Source organism: Macaca nemestrina, chromosome 5, assembly GCF_043159975.1.
Source record: "Macaca nemestrina isolate mMacNem1 chromosome 5, mMacNem.hap1, whole genome shotgun sequence".
NCBI lineage: Eukaryota > Metazoa > Chordata > Mammalia > Primates > Cercopithecidae > Macaca > Macaca nemestrina.
This window is the reverse complement of record NC_092129.1, coordinates 34,716,305-34,730,754: the sequence shown is the minus strand read 5'-3', so window position 1 is coordinate 34,730,754 and position 14,450 is coordinate 34,716,305. Positions and strand designations below refer to the sequence as shown.

The window sequence follows — 14,450 nt, the reverse complement described above, 5'->3', positions numbered from 1 at the left end:
GCTTCTTGTTATAATTATCTGGTTTAACAATTATTCAAATTCATGAAAGCCACTCAGTGACCTTAAAAAAAAATTACGCAGTGGCTTGCTTATTTATTCATAGAGACAGGATCTCACTCTGTTTTCCAGCCTGGAGTACAATAGCACAAACATAGCTCACTACAGCCTCAGCCTCCCAGGCTCAAACACTCCTCCCACCTCAGCCTCTAGAGTAGCTGGGACTACAGACACACAACAGCAGACACTACTCTAGGTTATTTTAAAAAATCATTTTATTTGAGTAACATCTATGGTAGTAAGCCATCTGTGTTCAAACCTTTGTCACAAGATGTGAAGATCACTACCTAAAAAGTAGATATGATCAAGTGTGGTGGTTTGCACCCATACTTTCAGCACTTTGGGAGGCTAAGGCAGGAGGATCGCCTGAGGCCAGTGGTTCAAGACCAGCCTGGGCAACATAGTGAGACCCCATACCTACAAGAAAATGCAAAAATCAGCCAGGCATGGTGTTGCACACCTATGGTCTCAGCTACTCCAGAGGCGGAGCAGGTGTGATCGCTTTGAGCCCAGGAGTTTCAGGCTTCAGTGAGCTATGATCACACCACTGTACTCCAGCCTAGGTAACAGAGTGAAGCTTTGTCTCACCAAAAAAAAAAAAAAAAAAAAAAAAGTAGATACATTATTTTTATTTAATATTATTACTATAATAGTAATATTTATTTTTATAGTAATAATTCCTCATATTTATATGGCACCAGAAAAGACTGCCAATTTCTTTATAAAGCAACACATCTGAAGTGACAGTGAAGGCTTAGCCACATGAAGAAGGTACTGGACCTGAAGCTCAGGCCCTCTTTCCAGAGGATACCCTGTCCTTGGAGGAGCCTAATGAATGGTCACCATGCCGGTCTGACTGCACTTAAACAAGACTAAAGGCCAGGGCAACATTCCGCAAAGTCTGCTCCCCAAAACACAACTTTTCAAAGACCATTTATTCATGTCCCCTGAGAAAGGGGTTTGTGGTAAAAGAAATGTCTAATACCCTACGGTCTTTGGGAGATGTCCAGGGCACACTGATGTGCAACCATCTGTGGAGTGCCTTCCCAGCCAAAGTTTCCCAGAGTCACTGAGTCTTGGCACGATTATCACATCACATCAAGTTCCATGGGATCCCTCATTTGGAAGGCACTGAGCTACAGAAAACAAATTCAGGAAATCACATGAAAGTAAGGTACTGTTTTAGAGGATAGAGTTTATTCATCTTCAAGTTGGATTCAACTACAAGGATGCTACCTTCTAATCTAGCTCCCAGTCTGAACCTGTTTGTTGGTGTAGTGTCTAATACCAGGGAAGGTCCTCAGGACTTGTAAGTACTTTGAGTCCAGACTTGAGAAAGTGATTCTGAGAAACGTATGGCCCCTGCCTCCTAAGATCTCCCTATAGCTCTCAGATTTAGTTTGTGATGACCTTCTTTTACCTCCATGACACCAGAGAAATACAGTCATTAATGGAAGGACTCATGTATCCACAAATACAAGGTCACATGGGGTAATCGTACAAAACCCATAAGCCTAACAAACATGAAAGGGAAACAAACATGGTGGGGCACATTTCTTCAATGCTTTGTCATTTTTAAAGGGTATCGTCAATACTAGCCTATTTGACCCTCATAACTACTTTCTTAAGACTGATAAACATTATCATCCTCATTTCACAGATGAGAAAATTGAGGTCACCCAGCTAAGAAACAGATTTTATCTTCCAAGACGTTGCCAACACATTGTATTTTAGTCAACCTAGAAGACAACTTAATGTAATGGAAAGCAAAGGCTTTGGAGCCCCAGTGCCTGGGTTGAAATCGTTGAAATCTTTTTTTTTTTTTTTTTTTTTTTTTGAGACAGAATCTCGCTCTGTTGCCCAGGCTAGAATGCAGGGGCGAGATCTCAGCTCACTGCCAGCTCTGCCTCCCGGGTTCACGCCGTTCTCCTGCCTCAGCCTCCCGAGTAGCTGGGACTACAGGCACCCGCCACCATGCCCGGCTAATTTTTCGCATTTTGTTTAGTAGAGACGGGGTTTCACCGTGTTTAGCCAGGATGGTCTCGATCTCCTGACCTCGTGATCCGTCTGCCTCGGCCTCCCAAAGTGCTGGGATGACAGGCGTGAGATGCCGCACCCAGACGGGTTTAAAACTTGCTTCACAATTTACTAGCTGTATAATCGTAGCCAGGGTACCTAACCTTTCTTGAGCTTTAGCTCCTTCATCTGTAAAATGGGTTAGGTATATTTACTCCATCGAGGTGTAAACACTTTTTAAAAAAAAAAAATATGCACACTAGAGTGCTTTGCACATAGTGAATGCTTGGTATATAAGTTACAGTTATTCTAAAGAAAAGACAAGTGGCCGGGAGAGGTGGCTCACTTCTGTAATCCCAGCACTTTGGGAGGCCAAGGCAGGCAAATCAAAAATGGTCAGGAGTTCAAGACCAGCCTGGCCAACATGGTGAAACCCTATCTCTACTGAAAATACAAAAATTAGCTGGGTGTGGTGGTGACTGAAAATACAAAAATTAGTTGGGCGTGGTGGTGCACGCCTATAGTCCTGGCTACTGTAGATGCTGAAGCACGAGAATCGCTTGAACCCAGGAGGCGGAGCTTGCAGTGAGCCAAGATCACACCACCCACTGCACTCCAGCCTGGGCGACAGAGTGGGACTCTGAGTCAAAAAGAGAAGGGCAGGGCAGGGGAGGGCAGGGGAGCAGAGGGGAGGGGAGGAGCTCTCCAGGGTACACATGACCTCCAAGCACCAGTTTATCAGATCTCTGAAGTCTCACAGGGCAGAGGAATGAAAACTGTACCAAGGCCAATACCTTTACATCGAAAAAGGCCTATTTAATTTCTCAGGAGTCCAGATATGAGGATAGGGAAGGTGGGCAGCAGGGCAGTCAAAAACAATGATACGACTCAGATTTCACGGACAAGTAGATTTCAAAGTGAATTTGGGAGACTGATATAAGGTCAATAGCTGTTAGTTTTGCCAAGTTCTTATAAAGAAAAAAAAAATTTAACTGCCAACAAAATAAAAACGACATAATTTCTGAGAAACTACTCAAGACTAAGCCATTGGCAATCTTACTATGACGTTTTTGCTGAGGAGGCATAAAAACGTCCTCACATACCAAATGTGGTTCCAGGACCTGCTTTCAAGAGAGCTGGTACAGCGGCAAACAGAAAGTGCTGTGAGAGATTAAAGCAAGAGGCCAGTACAAAAAAGAGAGATGAAAGCTCTGGGTCATCATCCCCAAAGGGGCTACAGTGGGAGTGTTTCTCTATAGGAGCACTGGAGTATGTATGTGCAAGTAAGATGCCAGGACCAGGACATAAGTGGGCTGGGAGGACAGAATCTATACACTGATTATAATGCTCATGACATTGTATCTTGATCATCTACTTACAGGAGGTTTTGAAGCAGAGAGACCTTGATTTACCCATTTTGTTATCTCTTATGAATATCCTTAGTAGGTACTGATAAAACTTATCAAATGAATCAATAAAAGAGAAGAGGAAAATACAATACACTGCTGGAGGGGAATGGAAGGGGCTTGGGGACAGGAAAAATCAGAGAAAGACCTTCATCTGTCCATCTAGCTCATATTCTCCAGTGAAAATTCTAACTAGGCTGCTAAGTATTTGTTTACCTCTTTGGCAGAAGCATAACATCACCACTCCAAGAAACTCTCCTTATATAAGTGTCAGTGGAGAACACATCAAAAGAAGTTAAATTCAAACCTCTTAAACAGACTTATTCAATAAGGATAAGAGAAAAATCTAAACTCACACTTAAAGCATCTCTCAACAAACACACATTGCTACGAAGAAAAATATTCCTTTCAAATCAAGCATGACAGAGACCAGCTTTGATATTCTACTCACCCTGCCTGATAAGAACTCTGAATCACACACATATTGGAATTAATGTCTGTTGTGGAGAGATGTGAAATCTGCCCTAAGGACCTAAGTTCATAGATTTCAGGCAGGAAAAACTCTAGATCATTATTACAATGTGAGAACTGAAATCTTAGCAGCATCAAGAACAAATCCTTGAGAGGCTGGGTCTTCCGTTCTCATCCATCCCTGCAGAGGAGACACCTGAGTGTGAACTAATCCATGCTGCCTTTAAACATGAAATCAGTCATTACAGCGGTTCCACCTTATTGATATTTTCTCAGAAACGCTGTCCCTTTTTCTACTAGTCATATTTTAATGTGAACGATCCTATTTATAATGTCGCTATGGTCTCTCTGATTTGCCACCTTGTCTGCCATGGAGATCATATGCAAAGGGTAGTCACCAAAGGCAACCTTTACAAAATCTCAACTTCCTGCCCTTCTGTGTTACTGTAAGAAGGACGAATTATTTGAGATTCTGTGGCCTAACCTACTTACTTCCTCTAAAGAAGGAACAGAAAATGAAAAATGCCTTTCAAGAAAGAAAAAAAAAAAAAAAAGGTACACAGAAAGTGAAATCACAAACTGACATTAACGGGCCTATGGCATATTTAATAGACTCTCATTAAATGCTTTTATTTGAAATTCATGTTCAACGTACAGACTATATCTCAATTTGAGCCAGAAATATTTTTTAAAGTGCTATCATATCATCAACATACTATATTAGAAGGGTAATAATAGAAATTTTACACCCATTAGAGGGATTCAAGGGCCATAAAAAGAACAAAAACCTGACACAGATATTTCTATGCATATGCTAAATATGCATGAACTGAAATTTAAAAAGAAAAACTAAAAGTACTCTCTTGTTCTTTTTTATTTTACTTCATAATTTTTAATGCTAAAAGTAGTATCTTCTTTTTTCTTATTTTGCTTCATATTTTTATAGAACATAAAGCTAAAATTAAAAGCTTTACACTTGATTTCTCTTTTGCATGTAATGAATTAGATTTGGCTAGATTTTTTTTTTCTTTCACAGAAGTCTACGGGCTTATCTCGATAACCATTTGTAGCCAACCTGCTTATCAACAGACTGAACAGCTAAGCCTCAAGTCCACCCAATTAGACCACAAACCAATACAGTTAATTACTAAGATCATTTAATAACCAGACCAGATTGACCACCTAGGAATTTCAATTCACTATTCAGAGTTCAACAGTGTAATGGATGGAGAAAAATAATCAACTGATTTTGGTGCCTGAGCAATCATACCCAAAATGTTCTGGTAGCTAAACTAGCTTAATTCCACAAAATTTATATAATATAAAGATATGGTCCAGCCTTTAAAAGGTCTGGTACACAGTATATGCTCAAAAAATGTATTAAATAGAACTTCAACAAAAGAGAAGCAGCCCATTACCTTGTAATCAATGCCCACAATGGCATCCTTCTAAGTCAAACTGAAGATCTGCTTGATCCACCGTAACTCATATAACAGAGAGATATAATTCCTATTGCAATACAAAACCACCCGATGAGTCAAAATAGACTCTTCACCTCATTTTGCAAACATGGGACATACTCTTTTGGTTACAGTGTATAACATCAGTAATTATAGCACTCTTGCTCAGGATCTTAGTCATATTCCCTGTTTTCATCTTTTACTTTGATTCTAGGACACATTTCTACCACACCACCCCTCCATTTTCTCCCCACCATTGTCTCTCTTATTTTAATTTTCTTCTTTCCTTTTACAATCCTGGCTTTAGAGTAAATTTCATAACCTACTGAGCCTACCTTGGTAGATTCAGGTCCCACTCTTTCATTGACTGACTGCTTTATATATATATATTTTTTTCATAACTAGTCCTACTACCTTATTGGATCTCTTCCTACAAAGAACAAAAGAAATCTTTATATAAATAAGCCCAGTGTTTCCCAAACCTATTCTGAGTAATGTTTTATCAACAGTTTGTGATTATTTCAAGGCCATGGGCTAGACCAAGGTGTTCTTTTCAGAATAATTCAATAATTGGTCTTTTCTCAATTCTTGGTTTTGAAAAGAAAAAAAAGAAGAAAGTAAAGCCAGTTTTTCTTCCCATCTGTTTTTCTTATACCTGTTCATTATTGCTCATCTTAGTAAACCAATGTAAAAGAGCACATACATTAATCTGGAAATGTGTTGTTTTTAAAATATTCTGTGTGTTACTATTTTGAAAATCAAAAACCTAAAGATATATCAATCATATGCCAGTATCATTTTCCCTGACTCCACCCCTTTCAAACTGCATGATATGAACAAGTTACTAAGTAACTCTGAGCACCAGTTTGCTCTAAAAGACAAAAAATAATACCCAGTGCTCGAGGTCAGTGAAAGTATGAGAGGTAACAGTCAGTGCCTAGAACAGTACCCATACAGAAAGCACTCGAAGTATTTTTGGATGAATAAATAAATATAAAGCATCTAGCTTAATGCTTGATCTTCAGAAGGCACTCGATATACAATTGCACTTAACATTGTATATCAACACTTCATAGTGTTTTGCAAAGAGCAACCCCGTCTGTCGTCTGTCGGGTCCTATCACAGGAACACATTTCCCACCACATCCAGAGATGCCATCACAGTGTCTACAGCATTTATCTACCATTCACCCATACTTAACCATGGCTTTGTTTTGTTAATTGCCATCATATGTGCATGGGTTATCTCCCCAACTAGATTAGGAACACACTGAGCCCAAGGATTGATGCTCGATGTCTTTGTAGCCCCAACACATACATTCATTCAACCCTGCTGTTAATTGTTGATTTTGTGAAGCAGTTCACAACAGTAATTTACACAAAATAGAGGCTCAATAAATATCTGTTGGTGGAACACAAAACACTGATTTACAGTGTATATGGGAGAAAGAATAATAAGGCAGAAGACATTTTACTGTTACATATAATATGCATGCCATTCTTTTAATAACCATCCAACTAATTAATTCCAAGACTACTCAGAAAGAAACTACAGCTTATGAAGAAAGTTCCCTCATCCAAGATCACCCAACTTAACTTTACTCAAGTTCCTCTCAAAGATCCTTGTTCATTCCTCCAAACTATCTTGTCTCCCAAATGGGAATTTTCTAAAGGTCTTCCCCAATTTTACTTCATAAATCAAGCTTAGTTATATACCAAGGATACCCTTTCCTGGTGCTTCTTTTCATTCACCCACTGCATAGCTGCCACAGTCAATACAAATCCGTTCATAATTTCCCACTATTGATTTACATCGACAACCATCAATGAAATAATTTAATACAGTAAAGAGATAATCTGAGAATATTCCTATTAGATAATTAAGCCCTTTACAAAATGTATCTTCCATGGATCCACTGAACTTCAAGATGTCACGTATAAATGTGCACACATATGAACGTATAAATAGTTCTCTCTAAATACAGTATCTTTACCTATGTTATAAGCATCCCCAAATCCTTGTAAGGAACAAATCCCTCAATAGTAGCAAGTGGTAACACTGGAAGACAGTGTAGATCTTCACCAGAAAGTCACCTTGCCAACACACTGGTCAAAGAAAGAATCACCTCGATCCATCTTGCTAGACTCTTGCTAGACACACAAATCAGGCATTCCTTGACAGTGGGTGAAGGGCTTCTTACTCATTTCTGAAGACGAAGCACTAAAAGAGGAATGCATTATATTGTGCTATGTGTATTGGATAATATGCCATTGTCCTGCATCAGTTAGCCCAGAAATCCATGTTTCCTGGCTCAACAGCTCCAAAGAGTGCTGGAGCCCTCATCCTTTCCTACTGGTACCTTGTGAAACTGTTACACTATTATTAGAAGAGTTCATTATGTCTACTCCCAGAGTAAGGATCTCTAGAACTCCTCAAGAGCAAGGATCTAGTCTTTTAAGTGTTCAACACTGTAAGAGCTCAGAAAGAAACTGGTTAAGTAACTAGCAGAAACAATACTGCAGGGATCACTCAAGTTACCCATCCTTGGGATGCCAACGGTATATCCCACACACCACATAAAGTAAGTTCTCTCACAAATTCTCCATCCTAACTGCACTACTATAAACAGCACTGGCTGAAATATGGAATTCTTAAAAATAAACTACCAGCCCAGTAGAAATTCTTTAAGAACCAACTCACAATTACTCAGGGACTAATTAAACAGGATATAGACTTCTTTTTTCCTCCCCTATTGGGTTTTTGGATTCTTAGAACATTGATTGGATAATCTCCAAAGACTGGAGATGAAATAAAACTAAAACTTGTCAGGGTTTATTTTGTCAGGTTTAGTAGAATCAAATCGAAAATAATAACAGATAGTACTTGCAATTTTTTTTAATCTAGATTTTACATAGTTGGCTATAATTAGATTGCAGCCAAAGAGGTCTAGAAAACAAAGAGGAAAAGCCCTACTTGGACCTTTCCTAAATTCAGTCATTCGGAGGACTCATGTTCTGGCCCCTATAGTTAGTTTAAATCATTACTACTCCACTTACCTATTTTCTCATCCTCATCTCCCAGCAGACTCATGCAACTAAAATATTAATTACAGTACATTAATTCCCCTCACACCAACCCTTCTACTTTCATCACCCTACCATTTTCACAATTAGGCATCATTTTAAAGTATTTCTTTCATTTACTCCTTCTACTTATTCAATGACTAGTTTGGGATAAATAAATTTCAGGTTTTATATTCTGCACCATGTTAGAGCATGGTCTCTTCCCTCAAAGAGCCAACAGTATACAAGAGAAACTACTTTTTTCTCAAGACAAGATACACTCCTAGAAATATTCTGAGAAATCCGTATCATACACACATCAGAAACCAATCTAAAAATTTTAGCCAAGAGTTAAATCAATATATTCTGACTTAGACAATCTACCTCCAGCCCTTCACAAAGCTTGACAAAGGTAAAATGATATGACCACTATACATCTGAATAACTCTTTATGGTTCTCAAAATCTGATTTTATTTGATTCTTTTAACAAAAGATACGAGGCAAGTATTGCTCCCACTCTGCAGATGAGGAAATGGAGGTTAAAGGAGGTAGAGTGACATATACAAGGTGATATATCTAGTTATTGAATTTAGTCTTCTGATTCCTATTCTAGCATTCTATCCACAGACTCAGTGACTTCCCAAAGAAAAACAAGCAGTATCTTCAAATCAGCACATTTAAACATGAAACTCACCATCTTAGGAAACAGATTTTACTCCGCTTGAACTCTACTTGTCTGCATGACCCTCCTATAGCTGTTCTTGCCCCATTGTCTCTGCTGCATACTACATGGACCACATCTACTTATTTTGCTAATTACACAATTCAAAGCGATCCACGAGCAGCAAAAGACAATAAACTCCTGTCAATCATTTTTATATCAATAATTACTCATTTTGACTTCTAGATTACATCTGGCCCAATGAAGGTTGTTAGTTCTGCTCTAAAAAGGTAGGCTAATTTTGGTTTTCTTTTGTTTTTGCCAAACAAGATTTAGCGACCCCTTTATTACTCAAGACGGCAGAAAAACAGGCAGAAAAGGAAAGGGGAAGATTAAAGGAAGAAAAAAACAAAAACAAAAAAGGTATAAACAGTAGAAAGCACTGGAGTAGCATAAATGTACTGAAATGTTCTACCCCCAGAGATGGCTGCCCCCTCTGCCTCAGAATGACCTTTGCCCTAAAAGGAGGTCCTGGGGTATTGGAAAGAAGCCAACACCCTCCAAAATTACCAAAGAGGTATTGGTAGACAACAGCTGTATTCCCTTTGGAGGTATGTTCAAAAGTTGACAAGTCTAAGCTAACACACTGAAACTCACACTCATAACCGTGCAACATGGTACTTGGCACAAGTCAGCCCATCTTGGATTTAAGCCATAGAAGTTATGTGACAAATACCCCCAAAGCACTCAATGTAAATTTCATTCACAAAATGTTACCACTGGCCCCCCCAAGACATTTAGAGTTCCAGAATCTTCCATATCACTGTATAACGATGTAACACACATAATAATTTACAACCCTTTTGTTCCAGTTTTTCTACTTTTTCAACTCCAAAGAATAAGACAATTTACTTTCAGTAGAAAACAGGTGCTAAAATCCTAATTAAGAATCTAGTAAGTAAGCCAATACAAAGATTATCCAGGACAATCTCATAACTTCCTAATGTTTCATTCAAACTACAGTCACACTTAGTGTCAATACATTCATGCATTCAAAGCAGTCCCACAAAATGATGTTTTTCTGCCAAGCCCTTCTCATACTCTCCTTCCTGATCTCCAAATGCAGCTTTTTAACATTTGCAGGTATGTCAAGCAATTTGTTTCAACAAGTGGGTCTTACCTTTAGGCGGTGATAAAACACAGAACTCTCTGGCGATCTTCACAATTGCTGTCCACTCTCAAGATTTCTCCTAAGGGTTCTATCATTCGTTTAAAAAGAGGGAAGGTAAAATCAAAACACTGTCATCAAAAAGAAACCTTCAAATCCACAATCCCCAATTAAGAAGTTTACATTCTGAATCACTTAGGCATAATTTTACACCATGCCAGTCGGTAAATTAAAATAAAATAAGCTGGTTCTAGATGAGTTGAAATGGATTTTAATCATTCCTATCATTCCCATGTCCTAAATTCACCCAATAAAGTGTCTCCTATTGTATATTACAGGCAGGTGAAAGTTACAAGGATCATTTGAGTCAACTTTAATTTCGCTCACTGTTTTTATCTTTAAAATTAAAGATATTTTACAGAATACACACTGGAAAAAGAATAGATATTATATGAACAGTTTTAACCCATACGTTTAAGGACTTTAAATCACAAATTATACAAGTATTCAGAAACAATTTCGTACTCAGTGAAACAAAATTACAGTCTTAGAACCAAAAGGGACTACTTATTCGGACTATACATAACTATACAGCTAAGAAACTACATAAAATTGCCTTATATTTATCAGAGAGTAAAATGAACAGCTCATATAAAAGGCAAATCTCAACTAAAGGTCTTTTCCATTTCTTCAAAAGTTTTAAACACATTTCAACTTCGCAGTTTTATTAACATTCAAAATGAAGTCATCAGCTGAGACTCATAATTAAAAATTGATCAGGTACAGACACCGATAAATGCAAAAGCAAACAATTGTTTCCAATTCAGGGAGCGATCAATCTCAAATCCCAGAATAAGAGCAAAGTGTTTTTCCCACATAACTCATGTCGGATGGAAGTTACAGGGTCTGAGTCCTCAGAATTCATTGCTCCGATTTACTAAACTTTCAATTTCTGATCAAGCATCCTTTCACACAACATCTGGCTGCTCGCTCAGGTCCTCTAATTACTTCCACGTCTGAACGGACTACGTAGCTACAAGTAAAGGCCAAACTTTGCTCTCGGCCTTCCGAACTTAAAGACGCGTTTAACCACTAGAGGTCTCCCCTTGGCCAGTTTTGCACGTTCGCTATTTTGCTGCACTTGAAACTTTCCGGAGAAATGCTCTCTACTCGAGTCAGTGTTTTTCTAAAAACTTGCGCAAAAATCCACGCGACCGAGATAGCCAGCACACAGCCTCTCGGACTCCCTAAACCAATAAAGACATCACAAACAACGCTCTAGGAAAACCAAAAGGAGAAATGGACGCACTTGCCCCGGCCGCGCCCCCCCACCCCAAAATCTTATTTCTCATCTCAGTTCCCCCTAACCTAACAATTAAAAATCTATTTTTGTTTCTATGCACTCTGAATGATCTCGAATGCATTTTTCTGGCGGTGGCCCCGAGGTGGAGAAGAAGCGGGCCAAGGGATGCGGGGCGTTGGGGGTGGGGGCGGTGAGGGGGAGGGCCGTGCTCACAGTGCCCAAGGAAGTTGCCTAAGGAAAGGGACTCTGTTTTTCGGGTCCCCTCAAAAAATCGGCGGGGAGGGGGAGGAAAAGGAAGCGGGGTGGTGGCAGCAGGGGGACTCAGAAGGGAAACCGAAGCAACGTTTACCTCCGTCTCCCGTGGAAGGGTGGGGTAGAGCCGCGGTCCCCGCGCCCCGGAGAGCAGTTAGTTACCCCCACCTCCCTCCGAGCGCAGGCGGACAGACCGACGCCCCCAGCCCTCCGCGGGGACCCGGGAGGAACCCGCCCGCTTTTAAACTTTCTCTCACGGTCGCGCTGCGGGCCGTGCTTTGACCGGGACGGGGGGAGGGGGGAATCGCAGGGCCTTTTTTTTCTTGAAAGGTAATTAAAGTTTTACCACCAGTCCAAAAGTTGCGCCCTCCCCCCGCCCGTGCCACCGTGCCCTCCTCCCCCTCCAGGGCTCTCAAGTTTTCCTCCCTGCCCGCCGGCCCCCACACTCCACCAGCTCGCGGGGCGCGCGGCGGATGCCTCGGCTCCTGCGCTTCCCGATCCCCACCCCCGCCGGCCTCTACTTCCCCCCGCCCCGCCGCCGCGGCGCGAGGACGGCCCGCGGGGCCCAGGACGCGAGTGTGCAAAGCCCATTATTCCGGAACGGCACACGCACGCGGCGCGAGGCGGGCGGCGGCCCCGGCCCCGGCCCCGACCCCTCTTTTCCTCCCCAGGATAAGGCAGGCGTAAACAAGTTGCAGGAAAAGCAGCCCCGCGCCGCCCCCACCCTCCCCCCCCAGCCCGCCGCCCCGGCGCGGCCGCCGCCGCCGCGACCGCCGCCGCCGCCGCCTCCCGACACACGCCCGCGCCCGCGCCCGCACCCGGGCCGGCGCGGCGCGGCACGGCGCGGGGCGAACGCCGCGACGGCGCGGGCTCCCGGCCCGGCCCGCGGCCCGCGCCCTCTCCCGCGCGGACGGCCGCCGCGGGCCCGCGCCGCCTCGCTTCCCAAAGCACTTTCCTGCCTCGGGCAGAAATAAACCGGAGGGTTTATTTTTGTGCAACTTTCCCAAAATGGCGGAAATTGGAGCTGATCTATATGAAATTCTCACACACTCGGTCGGGAAGAGGGAGGCGGCGAGGAAGCCACGCAAACTCTCGGCCGCCGAGCCCCGCCGCGGGTCCGTGTGTGTGCGTGCGTGTGAGTGTGCGTGTGCGCGGTGGGAGTCGGGCAGGCCTTTCCGCCGCGCACACACACAGCACACGCCGGGGAGACGCGCCTGCACATTCAACCAGTCCATTCTCCGCAGCCCGAGAGGGGAGAAAGTGGCCCGGCCTCTTTTCCCACTGCCTCGGTCTCCCGTACTTGTACTTCTCGCGCTCGCCCGCCCGCTCGCTCGCTCTCCGGTGCGCGCCCGGCACAAAGGCCACACGGGCGGAGGGGGCCGCAGGGGCGGCGCGCGGGGCTCGCGCCTCCCGCCGCACCGATCCGCGTCCCCGGCCGCCCCCGCGCCCCCCGCCGGCGCCCCCCGCCTCGGCGGCCGCGCTCGCCGCCCGGGCTGCGGCTCCGCGGCGCCCACCCGGACACGCACCCCGGCGGAGCCCGGCGCCGCCGCGCTCCCCCACCCCGCGCCCGGTGTCACGAAAGCGACCAAAGTGACAAGCTCGGGGGGCGCGGGGGAGGGGGCCACACGCATCCCGCCGCCTGCGCGCCAGCCTGAGCCCGACGCGGCCGCCTCGCCCCGGCTCCCTTCCGCACGGCCCCCCACACCCTTCCCCGTGTGCGCGCAAAGAAAAAAATACAAGTCTCTCCTCCCCCCATTTTTTCCTTTCTCTTTTCTCTCTCTTTTGTTCCTCTTTCACACTCGCACTCACTACTTCAGAGTGAGATGCCCAGAGACTCCCTCTCCAGCCGTTTCCGAGTCACTTGCCCACTTTTTTCCCCGGGATTAAGTTTTCTCCTCTTTCCCAGAGGCGCAGAGAAGTGGGGGAGAAACCCCTTCTGTCCCTCCCCTCCCCTGATCTGTTTCACAAGACGAGGGTGCGCTTCCTTCCCTCTATAGGGCTCTTAACTTTCATCCTCACCCAGAAAAATAAATGAATGGCTTTTGCACGGACAAATCTTCAGATTAATTAGAGATTAGATCCGATCAACCGCTTCTTACCCCCAAATTTTCTCTTTTTTTTTTCTCCGTCTCACGAGTAGTCCTGACAAATGGTCCAGGGCTGCGGGCGCAGTGCGCATGTGCGCGTAGAGTCAGGGCTGGGGAGAGGGGAAACTGCGCTGGTGCCGGTGCCGCCGCCGCCGCCGCCGCTGCCGGGGAGGCTCGCTCTGGCTTCCCTGTTACTGCTGCTGCGCCTTCGCCGCTGGAAAGCAGCAATAAAGCCGGGTGGCAAATGCAGCTGCCCGCAGATCCTGTTTCAGGTGCATCTTTTCAATAGCCCGGTCACCGCCTGAGAGCTGGTTCAAGAACAGTCCAAACAAATAGGAAACACTGCTAAGGTTCCAGATTTCTTTGTCTATTTTTCACTTTACTTTTTTTAAAGGCAATTCTCAGAGCAGCGAATCCACCATGTGCTGCGAAATGTATGCATTCAGCCATTAAAGAGTGGGCCTTAGTCTTGCACAAACATTACCCAAAGGCTAAATACATGCTAC

At 43.7% G+C, this 14,450-nt stretch overlaps 1 protein-coding gene across 6 annotated transcripts in view; it reads right to left on the bottom strand.

The window, feature by feature from the left end:
• LOC105465599 (L3MBTL histone methyl-lysine binding protein 3) overlaps positions 1–14,046 on the bottom strand; it is a 124,530-nt gene extending 110,484 nt beyond the window's left edge. For 2 of the 6 annotated variants that reach the window (XM_011714104.3, XM_011714106.3), the window contains exons 1-2: positions 13,957–14,046; positions 10,315–10,393 (exon numbers count right to left, since the gene is read on the bottom strand). The gene's annotated coding sequence lies outside the window, so the exon portion shown is untranslated. Of the gene's footprint in view, positions 1–10,314; positions 10,394–11,954; positions 12,223–12,907; positions 12,979–13,157; positions 13,177–13,383; positions 13,562–13,956 lie in introns of those variants that run through there. The other 4 variants (XM_024787861.2, XM_071096456.1, XM_024787860.2 and 1 more) reach the window with 4 other exon arrangements.
• Between the last annotated feature and the right edge of the window lie 404 nt (positions 14,047–14,450).